We start from the raw sequence: 12,651 nt of genomic DNA on the forward strand, positions 1-12,651 counted from the left end.
AATGCCATCCACTACACCTTGAGTCACAGAGAAAGAGTGAGCCTAATAACAGAGTCAAGTGAGAAGCACCATAGGATGAGAAGCAGTAAGTAAAGAGAGCCCCATTTTCTATTCTAATCCCCCTTTTTACACCATGGCCATCTGCAGAGTATTTGAACTGCCTACATGCAAGCAGGCAACTCTTGGGTATGGAGAGACTTGTGGGACCATTTCTGCACTGCTGTTTCCTATAGCTTACTAGAGGTGCCCCTACACTGTCTGACACTGATCGTTCCAACAGTCACTGCATCTCAATAGCCTCTGTGTAATTTGGATATAAATTTGCATACTTCTGCAACCGAGCGCATAAATTAAATATATTAATACACACAGTACTAACCAGCGTGGAAGTGGTCACAGCTTCTTCCACTGTATTTTGGAATGGGTTTCAACACCTCTTCATCTGATGTGCCTGATAGTTATAAGAGACGTTTAAGGACGCAGAGCAAGTGATAATCATCAACAACATGCATCACAGGCTTTTTGTCAAATGATCAGAGAGGCGCTCAGAATAATTAGCCTCCTGAAATGGCTGAGTCCCTTCTGTTGTATTTTGACAGAAGTGAGGGAGCGGTCTCAGATTATGCTGGATTCTTTATTTAAAGCAACTCCTAGAAGATAACAGTTCCCCATCCATATGCTTCCTTGTCCTAATTCCTTCCCCAACCTGCCACTGGTGTTTTCAAGTAGATATTGCATCATATTCCTGCACTGTTGAGTCAACATTGGCTACAGAACACCACAACCTGTGAATCATGTTAAGCTTTATCAGCCAGCAACTTGCAAACCTTAGTAGTCTATGTATAGCCATCAACCTTTAGTGCAGGGTGAATATGAAACTTTTTGGGGGAAAAACCCTACTCAATATTTCCTCACCATACAGAAAGGGTGACAAATTTGTGACTTCATTGCTGCTGTTAGCATAGCAACCTTCCTCAGTGAACAGGAATAAGGTCAGTGACAGAGCAAGCTTCCCCCAAACTACCCAGCTAGTCATGTGAGCAGAAAGTTTAATTCAATCCTCTGTGGAGATAAGTGTCTGCAGTGATATGGGCAGATGTGCAATAGGAAATGGCCTGAGACCATAACTGGTATTATGGCCAAACAGTCATTAGATGACGACGACTTTGGCCATGTACCATGCAATGATCCTGCCTGACAGGTAGGCTCAGAAGAAATGTATAGGAGTAGTCTCTGGGCACAGGCAGGAAGGGGCTGTGCCATTATAGACTCTTGAATCTCTTTCTGGGGAGCTCCAGAAGACTATCGAAGGTGTGGCCAATAAAGAGGAAGGAGGGGTGTAAAGGGAGCTGACAGTATGAACTCATGTCTCTGCTTTCCTTTTTTTTAAGGAAGGAAGGAAGGAAGGAGAGTTTCATGGTTAAGACAGAGTTCTGTTCTGAGTTCCATTCCTAGCTTTGCCATAGATTTCCTAAATCAAGACCTTGGGCAAATCATTTAGAACGAGAGCCACAAAAGTACGTAGGTGTTACAATGCTTAACTCCTAGGCATTCTGCTTCCCAGTGGAATTCATAGCCCTCAGTTAGGCCATCCAGGCTCCCTATGCATTGTATTGGGAAAGTGAGGAAACTAAGAAAGGGATTCACAGAAGCCAGCAAGCTGAGTGGGGAGCTGCCTAATCTAGCCAGTAGGAAATGCCAAGGAAAGAGGGAGTGGGGCCTAGAGTAGTTAGGTGCCTCTCTCTGCTCAGTATTCACAGATGTGAGCCCTAGAGTTGAGAAGTTGAGCCAAGTCAGTCCTTTCTCATGGGTGAGAGACCCACCTACCCCATTATAGCCCAGGGGTTAGGACAATCCCCTTGCATGCGGGAGAGCCAGGTTCAAGTCCCTGCTCCAGTGAATGTTTAGCTATACAAAATGGATATAGCTTCAATCGCAGAGTTTGAGAGAGACCCACTACATAATAGCCTGGTGGCTGGGGCATTCTCCTTGGAGGTGGGAGACCTGGCTTCAAGTCTGTGCTCCAAACCAGGCAGAGTGACAATTCAAATTTAGGTTTCCCACATCTCAGGCGAGTGCTCCACCCACAAGGCTATTGGGTATAATGAAACACAGCCTGCTGCAAAACATCTTGTCCATGGCTGACTTTTGTGCTAGTTAGGATGCTCTGAGCATGCCTACCAGATAGGCCCCAACAGCCAAGATAGGCAGGGGATCACCTAGTTTGAGAATCCCATTGGGGCTTGAATATGAGTCAGGGTACCAGGCAGCTCAGAGGTGTCAGGACCTAAATGGTTTTATGCATGACCACCAGCACAAACTAAGGCACTTACTGGCTTAGACAGCAGCTGAGTGGGAAGTTTGTGAATGCCAGTCTGGTCTAGATGTTGGACTTAGGTGCCTAAAATAGCAATTAGGTGTTTAAGTCCCTTTGTGGATCTAGCCTTTAACCCCTATGGGTCCTCTGAATCTTAAGGCATGCGCCTTTACTGCCAGAGCTCAAAAAGACACAGGTTTCTTAGCCAAGGCTGTAGCAGGCTCATCAATCTCTAACTGGCCTAGCCACCACTACAGGGGAAAGAATGCCTCTCCTATCAGCTTTGACTTACATTGCAAAGTGGCTTCTCATCCTGAGATGGAAGGTTCTATAGAAGCCTCGAGTATTATCAAGGGCTCTTGTGGATCTATATTGTTTGCCAAGTTCAAAAGAATAGTGATTTACAATTTAAAGCCCCTTTTCCCAATTTCAGTTCCTTCCATTCTATTCTATATAGGTTCTTGTATCACCCTGGCATCTGAGCACCTTCCAGTAATGCATTAAGCAACGTGACTACACATTTGTCATGTGTTTATTCTCTCATCCTCTCGCCAGAGGGAGAAGTGTGTGCAGTGGAGTGTCATGGTTTGGCGGGGGGGGGCTTGTTTTTATTATATATATGCCTAATATAAACACACAAAAACAGGTTTATATATTGAGAAGGCAACGTCAAGGAAATATGCCTGGCACGTGGAGCTGAAAGTTGAAGATGGCTCTTATTTCTTGGAGGGAGGGAGTGCCCATTCCACAGTCTGACCACCCCAGGAGAAAGTTCTGTGCCCCTTAATGTCCATCTACACTGCAATAAAACACCCATGAATGGCCCATGTAAGCTAACATGGACTCAAGCTGCCAGGCTATCAATTTGCGGTGTAGACATTCGGGCCCTCGTGTCTTGGGCTGTGAGGGACAAGAACCCAAGTTACTTGACACAGGCCAGCCACAGGTATTTTATTGCAGTGTAGACATACCCTTACTGTTTGACTGTTAGCGTAGCTAGTATCGTGATAATGCTAGGTACTACTCAAATCTAAATAGGTATCTTTATGAAGTCCTTTTGAAGTGAAGATTAAATATATTCCTGAACTGTGATTTTCTCTTTCCCTTTCCTTTCCTTATGAATCTGTATTTACTCTGTCCCAGTGATATGGGACTTTGCTGGCAGGTCAGTTAATAATGAGTTGATGAACTACAGCCTGTGCGCAGCATGCTTAGACTAACAAGGAGTAAACAATGCACCTTCTTTCCTTAATATTGAGAGAGTAGTTCCAATGGCACTCAGCCTGTTTTGGGGAATGGTAAGATGATGTCCAATATATCTAACCCCAATGTGGAGCAATATTTCTTGGGGATGGTGGGTGCATGCTGAAAGGCTCTATAATAGTGTGGTGGAATTACTGTATTAAGTTGTAAATGATTATTGAAATGGTGGACAGGGGAATGAGAAAGTTCGAAGAACAGAGGAAATAGGAACTGCTGCTGGCCATAACATTCCACTTGGAGAAAACAAGCCCCAGACATCTGTCAGGAAAAGAATAGCAAAACCCCAAAACACCAAGTTTATTTTAAGTAGAGATTATCTTGAACCCAAAATCTGGATCCAAACACCTTCAAACTTGAGGTGTTCCAAACCGGGATCTAAACATGTGCAGGTTGGGCCCTTTTCCAGTTGGAACTACTTGTCTAACTGCTAGACTTTGACTACTGAAAAGCATACCTGCTGTGTTCAGGTAGGAGTTGCTGAACACTGCAGATACTACATGTCCAGCTGGAACATACCTGTTTTGATATCATATATTCCTGGTACATCCAAGGAGAATTTCCTTGGTCTGTCTCTGCCAGAATAAAATGCCCTGCTGTACTGCTGAATTTTCCAAGGAGGTTCAGAAAGAATGCACTTCTCCTTCTGGATTTTCCAAACACACCTAAGTAGAACACACTCGGCCAAATTTGCCACAGGCGTAAGGAGAATGCAATTTCAGTGATGTCAGTGGAGTTGCACTCACGCCAGCAATGAAAACGACTCCTTCATTGTGCTGGTGAAACTTTCAGGAACATCCGAACAGTCTCACGGATTTCAGTGGAAGGCAGCAGTATGGCAAATGCAATAAAACACTTGGGCGAAACTCAGGCCTCATGTCAGCAGGTACAATTCCACTGGCCCATTTGGATTTGCCCTGAAACTTGCATTCCTTGCCTCAATTACACAGAACACATCAGAACTAAAGGTCAGCTCAGAAGAGCTTTCACAGGAGGAAAAGCCAATATTTTGCTGCGGGTTGGTCTCCCTGTGATATCTGCAACATTTCTACCTGGGAGAAATGTTTCCAAGTATCTGTTTTGCCTACTATTCACATATGATAAACTGATATTTCCTTGAGAATATCATAAATTTGGCCCAGAGCAAAAATGTGTCATCTCTACCAATTAATCATTTTTTTCTCTGCCCAGTTCTCCCCACCTCTCCCAGCTCTACCTCCAGAAATAGTGACAATCTGCTCAATGGTGAGAATTCCTGATTTTGCCCAATGACAAGAAATATTTTTCAGATGTGATGCTTGGCAGGGAGGATACAGACAGCTGGTATTTCTGAAATCAGAGTGATTTGAGACTATATGGAAAGGATTATCAAAATAGAAGTCCTGTCATTATATATATATATACACATACATACACACACACACACACACACACACACACACACACACACCCCTTGCCTATGTTAAAAATGAAATATTTTGAAATCATTCATTCTTGACCATTTATTACATTGATTTACATGTTTACACTTCAGTTAGTTTGGATTAGTCCATATCCTTCTGTTTTCTAGGCAGTTGCATTTTCTTGGTTCTCAAATACTGGTATGATGTTGCCTCCGCCCTCAGACCCTATTTCCCCAACCTTCCACCTCTGAACACAACTCCCCTCTTAAATGGGTGTAAATCTAGGCTGTGATGTAAATAAGAGGAGAATCAGACATTTTATCCTATTTGGCCCTGTGAATTGTTTTTCCTGCTACACACCTCTCTCTGCAGACGGTATGGAAGTTATCTTTTTTTGCCTACTCACTGAATGTCACATTCGTATAAGAGACAAGATGGGGAGATATTGTCTTACATTGGACCTACTTCTGTTGGAGAGAGAGACAAGGGGCACAGACAGCATTGCAGGTGTACTGATGCAGCTGCGCCACTGCAGCACATCTGGTGAAGACTCAGTGCCAATAGGAAAGAGCTCTCCCGTCGGCATAATAAAACCACCTGCAGGAATGGCAGAAGCTATGTTGGTGGGAGAAGCTATGTTGGTTGAGTGATATAAGTTATGCAGACATAAGCTGTAGCATAGCCATAGCCAAGCTTTCACACCACACAAATCTCTTCTTCTGGTCTGGGAAGAAGAGCTCTGTGTGGCTCGAAAGCTTGTCTCTGTCAGCAATAGAAGTTAGTCCAAGAAAATATACTACCTCACCCACCTTTTCTTCTAATATCCTGGGACCACACAACTACAGTTACACTGTGTGTATAAGTTACTCCCTTATTACTTACCTTTGTTTTCTTTCCAACTTATGCATGGAGCCGGATTGTTATCTCACTTACTTTGGTTTTACACCAGTGTAATTACACTGACCTTAGTAAAATTACTTCTGATTTACACTGGTTTGAGTTCAGAATCAGGCCCAGGGAGTGTAACACACTACTGTTTACATTATCACTGATCTTGGCCATTTGAGTTTAATAAACCTCATAGTCTCCATCTGAGGCCTGGAAACTGTTTGACATTGGCCCTTTAAAAATATTTAATATGATTTTCTCTCTACTTCTTTCTGGAAAAATATATATTAACCTGGGCTGGATAACATTCTGCACCAGCTGTAATCCTCAGCCCGTTCCCAACCACACACTCTGTACAAAAAATATGTAATTATTTTATTGTCTTACTTTAGTCTCTGATCAGGATGACTGGAAATCTATTACACAGAACTGTAATGGCAATGGTAATAAATGTATGCATGGCATGTAAAATGACTTCTGACAGGTGCAAACCTTGGCTCAGATTTAATTGTAAACTTGTTGGTTACCACAGATGCTCAGATGACAGATTCCATTGGCAAGTTAGCAGTGTTGCCAATGAAACCTGCATTCTGATTTCAGACCCCATAGGAATTAACACTGGGGATGCAGATGCATTTGAGCCATACCCATTTCATCCCCCACAAAATGCCCGTTAGAGACCAACAAGTCTTTGGCAACAGTTGTTACCTGCTTTTTGCACCGCTGTACAGGTGCCAATCTTGTGTCACTCTGAAAGAATAAAAATACCAATCTATGGGCCTGAGCCTGACCACCTTACTCACAGCAAGCAGTACTTACACTACTGAATGAAGGGGACTTTTATGTGAGTAAATGCTACTCAGCATAAGTAGTAGTGGCAGAACCTACAGCTATCACCTACATTATATGAATGAAAGGGGTTTTTCTTAAGCTTTATATTTCCCCATACAGGGAAAAATAAATAACCCAAACTCCATATATGTAGGAGGCACTAAATCAAAGATTTATGGATGGAATATTTTAAACAGTCCAGGGCTTGTGAATTTATGTGTGAGCACCATGATGTGATGAATAAACATACAAGAAAAAGTTTTCTTTTGTTCTTGTTCTCAGAAAGCCCTTTACAAAATTCTTCCCTTCATAATCTCTTAAGATTTTTAATTTTTCCACCCCCAAAACACAAACAGTATCAAAGGCCAAAGGGTCCAATCCTGCAAACACTACCAAGCATATGCTTACTACACCAAGTAAGAAGCCCCATTAGTGTCAGTGGGCCTACTCCAGATAACAAGAATGCAGGATTGAGCCCCACAGACCCTATTCAGCAAAGCACTTGATTAACTTTAAACTTTTCTTTTAAGCTTGACTTCATTGGGACCTAAGCACATGCTTAAATGAATTGCTAAATGGGAATGGACTTAAGCATATTTTTATGTGCTTAAACGTGTGTTTCAGTGCTTTGCTGAATTAGAGTTCAGTGCTGCACCATTGAAATCAATGTTTTCAACAAGAGGCCCTTAAGTCCTAAGGGAAAAAAGAAAGTATAATTGACGGATTCTGCGGGCAGTCCAGATTTGCAAGGAGATGGATTCTCACAAAGAACTCATAAGATAGGAGTACAAATGTGTATTTATAATGAGCTATAACAAAAGTCCACTAATTTGTTTGTGCAGTTTAGTCTGCGTTTTGATTATTTCCATTGTCCTTCATTTCCTGTACGTGGTTGTGAGGCATTCAGAAAAAAAGCATGAACATTTGCATGGAGCATCATGTGAAATATCCATTTAAAATGATCCACTTTGTTACAGAAATTAACCTCATAAGTGGAACCAAGTATGCAGCATTGACAATAGTTGCTAGCAATCACTTCACTTCCTAATCAGTCTGCTTCTTAAAGCCTTTTAATTTCTTTTTACTAATGACTATAGGGAAGATTCTGCATGGACTTACATCGTAAGGGACTCCAATGAAGTAAATGGGATTGAAGAAAGTATAAGTTAGCACAGAATGTTGTCCAAGATGTCTTAAAGCTGCTCTCATCCTGAAGTATCCCAAAGCCATGACATAGTGTTTAATGTTAGACAATAAATCTGCATTTATGTGCATCTAAGCAGATGGCCTGATTTTCAGACATGCATCGACTTCAGTCTTGATTCAACTGACAAGCACTCAAGTTTCAAAATGTTGTCTCTAACACTCAACCCCCATTGCCTCCCCTCAGGTAAGGTGGGTCTCTCTCTTCTGGTGCTGAAGTAGCCCTGCCTTAGGGCACAGCCCTGCAAGGATCCAAAACACCTGCAAGTGTTGCCGAGCATCTTCAACTCCCATTAAAGTCAATGGGAGTTGAGGATACTCAGCACCTGTCAGAAATGCTCAGTGTTGTGCAGGATCAGGATCAGAATCTTTACACACAAGTGCAAAGTCCACAGAGATTCCATTGAGAGTGAATGACGCTGAGTTTAACCTGCTCATTTACATCAGAGTAAACACACACACCCCATACTTTTGTAGGAGGAATGCTAAAGTTGGTGTTAGATTGTTAATCCTTTGACAGAAATGCATATTTTTCCATTAAAACAGAGGTCCAATTATATTAACATAACCCTCACCAATTAAAATCCCCTCAGCACCTTTTAACCTTCTCTACCTTTTATGATGCATGGACCCCACTGTGGTCTGTCTTCTCCACAGCCCTGTAACGGAGAGTCATTAAAGAGGCACTGGCAAGAATTCCTTCTGCAAAACTGCAAAGGATTTATGGAGACAAGAGAGAAGAAAAAGTGTTGCACATCCCCTAGGTTGGGCTGGCCTAAAACTGGAAAATCCACCCCCCTGAGAGATGTAGCGATGCCGAGCTAACCCCCAGTGTAGATAATCCTAGGCCGACGTAAGAATTCTCCCGTTGAACTAGCTACCACCTCTCGAGGAGGTGGATTGTCTCTGCTGACAGGAGAACCCCTCCCATCAAAGGACGTATTATCTACACTGAAGTGCTACAGTGGCACCACTGGAGCTGTGCTGCTGTAGTGGTTTAAGCATAGACATACCGAGAGAGAGAGAGAGAGAGATGGCCTTTGTGCATGAAATGCCCCCTGCTGAACTGCTGGCGAAACCCCTACCCTCTCCACTTTCAAACCCCTTTAAAAATCCCACTTCTATGGGGATGCCTACAAGACACCTACTAATTCTAAGTGGTGAGCCACAACCTACGTGCTGTATCTTTCTAAGCAAAAAGAATTCAAGACATTGGTTCAAATAATTACATAGTAAACCATAACCATGACATAATATGTCTAATTACCACCTTGACCACTTTACTCCTATGCTACATTCCTTCCCCTACCTTGGTCTGTTTTTCTGTCCATCTTTTAGCTTGTCAGCCCTTTGAGGCAGGAACCAGACCTTTTTTTTTTTTGGTTTGGAAAGCACTAGCACATTGTGGGAACTATCATAAGCAAAATCATCCATGAAAAATTTCATCAATCTTTTTTTTAAAAAAAAGAAATTAATTTGAGACAATCACAAATATTAGAGAAATAATTTGCCACTATGTCTGTACCCCATGCTGCCATCAAAAATAGAATCCTCATATTTCAAAGGCTCAAGTCCCTACCATTTTAGCTAAATGACTATCTCCCTTGGCTTTTAGCAGTAAAGAACTAATGACACGCAGCTGAGCAGTTCTGGTTCCACCCAATGGAGAACAACATTGCATATGTGCACTAGGCAATTCATTAGAGTCTATGACCTGGAGAAATTGCCTTGAGATGTACATCGCATCTTCATGTGCATCCTGGAGTCGAGGCCCTTTTAAAAATTTGGTCTCAACAGCCCTACAGTCTTGAAGCAACTCAGGCAGTCCATGACAAAAGACTTGATAAGAAATTATGAATAAAAAGCTGTATGATGATCTTATTCTTAGAAGTTTGCACCTGCTGCTTATCACCCTTTCTGTAGCCATAATCCTGTTTGTGATGTTATCCCATGGATTGTGCAGCACTCCTGCTTTTGATTATTTGAAAGAAACTATGGAGGTTGGTGATATCTGAAAATAGATAGGCAAAATTGCCATGTGGTGTTGTGATCAGAGCCATTTTGCACCAGCAGCAGGTATAGATTACACTGACACAGTGGGGCGGTGCAGTCTGGAGGAATAAGCAGGGGGCTGAGAGTAAGGAAAAGGTCCCAAGTTCTGATCCCAGCTCTGCTACTGACTTGCTGTGTGATCTGGAGTAAGTCACGTGCCTCTCTGCCTCAGTTTCCCCATTAAAATGGCAGGGTGGGGATAATATTTATCTATCTCACAGGTGAGGCTTTAGAAGTTAATATTTACAGGGTGCTTTGTCCTATGTTATAGGACAACATAAAAAGGGATGTTTGACACAAAGATGTTAGGGCCCCTTGAATAGATGAGACACCTGACTCAGATTAAAGGGAATCAATTCTCTACCTCACCTATCCTGAAGAGTCTCCACTAGAAAGAGGAATAAAAGAGGATGGCTCTCCCTGCAGTCCTTACTCAGCACCTGTTCCTGCCACCATGGGAGTCAATGGCAATACTCCCATTGTTATCAGCAAGAACAGGCCCAGATCCTCACGCTGTAGCAGGCAAACTATCACTGAATACAACGAGCCCTTTGCCAGAGGAGGGAATGTACAATTTGACCGATGGCAACATCAGAGTTTGTCATTTCTTTCCCCACCAAAGATGCTGGGGAAAGGCAAAGCTGCAAGAACCTGATGAGACAGAAATATTAATTTGCTGTTATTGCATCAAGTTTGACTAACAAGCTGCATGAATAAATCTGCAGTCTTAAATGGTTACAATTTCTGCCAGCGCTAAGTTACTATGGCAACCACCACCCATCACATCTTCAGGAATTTCATTAGCACGGAATAAGGTGGGGGGAATCAGTCTGTCAAGTTACAGGCAGCACTTCCGTTTAAAGAGAGAGTCATTTTGGACTTTTTTTAAAAAAGGTACTTTTTAAAATTCATATCATTCTGTTAAATGAAGCCAGCAACTCTTTTTCCATTTGGGTCATGGGGAGTGGGATCAATAACCTGCAAGCTGGAACTGCATTTGATGAACTTGCATGTATTTTCCAGTAGCTCAGCATTCAGATGAGCCCATTTGCACATATGCACTAATCAGAGCTATCACTCCTCCCCCCCTCCACCCCAATTTGGGAGCGTGAAAGAACTGTCAGTGATGTGAGAGTTCTTGGTATCTGTCTGGATCATGGAGGAACTGGCTGATGGATACAAATACCAGGGGAGGAAACCTACTGCTGGGCCGTTATAATGGAGCTTTATCCAACCACATACACACACGTACCGAGCCTCAATATTTAATATTCTTGTGATTGGAATGAGCTCTCTGGTTCCATTCAACGCACAGCCTCCCTCTCCTCCTCAAAGCCCTTTCTCTCTCTCTCTAGTTCTGCACCACACTCTTGTAACAAATAAAGATAAACCCAATATAGAAAGCCAAACCAAAAAGGCGGGGGGAGAGGGGGACTGGCGATACTGTGTAGACCCAGAGATGAGAAAAACTATTGTGTGTACAACTAGACCTCTTACCTGTTCCTCTCCCCACCAAGTTTCAGAGTAGCAGCTGTGTTAGTCTGTATTCGCAAAAAGAAAAGGAGTACTTGTGGCACCTTAGAGACTAACAAATTTATTAGAGCATAAGCTTTCGTGAGCTACAGCTCACTTCATCGGATGCATTTTCTCCCCACCAAGTTATATTGACCCAGATTTTATTTTCTTACTGGCCCAGGTGCCCCAACTGCAGAGTCATCACAGAAGGGGATGTCGGTGGACAATGACAGAAATTACGGGGTACAAATTAAAGGGAAGAATCAGCTGATAGCAGCCTGAAGAGGGGCAGCCAAAATGGGTACAAAAGAATAGCTGGGGTAGAGGAGGTTGTAAACCTTGGGAAAAGGTTAAGATGGGTAGGGATGGGACTTCAAGTTGGGCCAATGCTTATCCTTTCTAAACCTAGTATTACAGCTGATCAAGTAGAGAGAGAAAAGTGGTCTATCGCCATTCATTCAGATTTAAAGCAAAAGGCCTTTGGATTAGCCCCTTTGAACCGTTCTGTGTTTGATCTCTACTAATATGCGAGCACTCAGGACTATTTGCAAATTCTCACAGAAAGAGAAAAGCAATAATGGCTTCAAAATGGGTCATTTCTCGGTCATTTTATATGTGGCTCAGTATCTCTTAGGCAGCATCTGTGGAGATAGTTGAATAAGATGATCCATAATTCCCTCCTCACTTTTACCAGTTTTACATTACTGTATCTCCAAGAACATCAGCAAAGTTATCTCCCATTCACAATTACACCCATGTCAGTGAAGAATCAGATCTATTATAAAACACACATCAAAATTTAGATTTTTTTTTCCAGTTTGGCTCGCGCTAAGTGAATCATAATTAACTCAGCAGTTGTGACATTTACGATCACAATTCATGGTGTACTTGTGAGTTACATAAATCATCCAGTCTGGGAACATGTAATATCTAACTAAGTAAACAACCACAACCTCAGTTTAGAATAGTGAATTGAGACTATTCAAAAAAGAACTGTTTGTAAAATGATCTGCAACCCAGTTTCATTATTCATGGAAGACGTTTACAGACAATTTAGAACAACAAATAAATCCAAACATTTTGTGCTCTGTCTGTAGCTCATTCATGAACTGGAGAAAACAAAAAGCAAAATTTGTGGAAAGAATTGGCTCTATTGGTTGGCTCTATCCAGTGTACCCCCAG

The 12,651-nt window shown here is 42.3% G+C and overlaps 1 long non-coding RNA gene across 1 annotated transcript in view; it reads right to left on the reverse strand.

Annotated features, from left to right (window-relative positions):
• Positions 1–12,651, reverse strand: part of LOC122455569 — an 84,753-nt gene that overhangs the window by 12,356 nt on the left and 59,746 nt on the right. Inside the window, exon 2 of the long non-coding RNA XR_006273851.1 lies at positions 380–451. This is a non-coding gene — a long non-coding RNA (uncharacterized LOC122455569). The remainder of the gene's footprint in view (positions 1–379; positions 452–12,651) is intronic.

This window comes from Dermochelys coriacea, chromosome 8 (assembly GCF_009764565.3).
Source record: "Dermochelys coriacea isolate rDerCor1 chromosome 8, rDerCor1.pri.v4, whole genome shotgun sequence".
Taxonomy (NCBI): Eukaryota; Metazoa; Chordata; order Testudines; family Dermochelyidae; genus Dermochelys; species Dermochelys coriacea.